Source organism: Anomaloglossus baeobatrachus, chromosome 2 (assembly GCF_048569485.1).
Source record: "Anomaloglossus baeobatrachus isolate aAnoBae1 chromosome 2, aAnoBae1.hap1, whole genome shotgun sequence".
NCBI lineage: Eukaryota > Metazoa > Chordata > Amphibia > Anura > Aromobatidae > Anomaloglossus > Anomaloglossus baeobatrachus.
This window is the reverse complement of record NC_134354.1, coordinates 353,652,691-353,654,116: the sequence shown is the minus strand read 5'-3', so window position 1 is coordinate 353,654,116 and position 1,426 is coordinate 353,652,691. Positions and strand designations below refer to the sequence as shown.

At 39.0% G+C, this 1,426-nt stretch overlaps 1 non-coding gene across 1 annotated transcript; it reads right to left on the bottom strand.

The window, feature by feature from the left end:
* Positions 1-211: 211 nt before the first annotated feature.
* On the bottom strand, positions 212-284 carry TRNAV-UAC (transfer RNA valine (anticodon UAC)). Its single transcript has one exon. It is a non-coding gene; the product is annotated as a tRNA-Val (tRNA).
* Positions 285-1,426: the final 1,142 nt, after the last annotated feature.

Here is a 1,426-nt window from a genome sequence, read left to right as displayed (position 1 = left end):
AGTGAAGCAGACGTGACGACCACTACACTATGAAACCTTTGAAATCCTGCAAAGTAATGGCAATTAGAGACGAGTTTTGACCGCCAAGGGAAAAAAAAAATTTGTAGCTCTGTTGGTGATGGAAGCTAAAACATCCCGTTATTCGGCAACAAAGCCAAGAACTTTATATATTGCAGGTTGATAGGGTATTATTTCAACACCAAGAACACATGGGTTTCACTGGGGATTGAACCCAGGACCTTCTGCGTGTAAAGCAGACGCGATATCCACTACACTATGAAACCTTTGAGAGACTGCAAAGTAATGGCAATTAGAGACGAGTTTTGACCGCCAGGTAAAAAAACAAACAAATTCCTAGCTCTGTTGGTGATGGAAGCCAAAACATCCCATCATTTGGCAACAAAGCCAAGAACTTCATATATTGTAGTTTAATTGGGTATTATTTCAACACCAAGAACAGATTGGTTTTACTGGGGATTGACCTTCGGCGTGTTAGGCAGACTTGATGACCACTACTCTATGAAACCTGATGGAAGGTTACTGTGTATTGGCTAGCAGAGCAGAATTGTGACTGACGGGGCCTTTTTATTGCTGAAGGAAAGTATTTTTGGTTAATGAAACATTTACAATTTTTATTACATATTTTACCAGTTTTATTCCTACAAAGGGATTTTGCTTAAATGGAAGTTTACTTTGAATGTGTTACTTTTTTCTACATAGTTTAGTCGTTTGCTTTTGTATTTAATGGAACTATATATTTTGAAACAAACAGGATTTTTATAATATGTAATTATGTTTTCTGCTAAAATGGTCAATAAAAAAGAAACCCAAAATCGTAGTTCTCTTGGTGATGGAAGCCCAAATATATTATCAGTTGGCAACAAAACCAAGAATTTCATATATTACAGGTTGATAGCAAATTACTTAACAGCGAAAACGGCTTGTTTTTACTGGGGACTGAACCCAGGACCTTCTGCGTGTGAAGTAGACGTGATGACCACTCCCCTATGAAACCTGTGAAATCCTGCAAAGTAATGGCATTTAGAGACGAGTTTTGACCGCCAGGGGAAAAAAAAAAAATAATTTGTAGTTCTGTTTGTGATGGAAGCCAAAACATCCCGTCTTTCGGCAACAAAGCCGAGAACTTCATATATTGTAGTTGGAGAGCGTATTATTTCAACACTAAGAACAGATTGGTTCCACTGAGGATTGAACCCAGGACTTTCTGCGTGTTAAGCAAACGTGATGACTAGAGTCGAGCGCGGTTTGTGGTTCGTGGTTCTCCAGTTCTAGGCTCGAGTGATTTTGGGGCATGTTCTAGATCGAACTAGAACTCGAGCTTTTTGCAAAAGCTCGATAGTTCTAGAAACGTTCGAGAACGGTTCTAGCAGCAAAAAAACAGCTAAATCCTAGCTTGGTTTCTGCT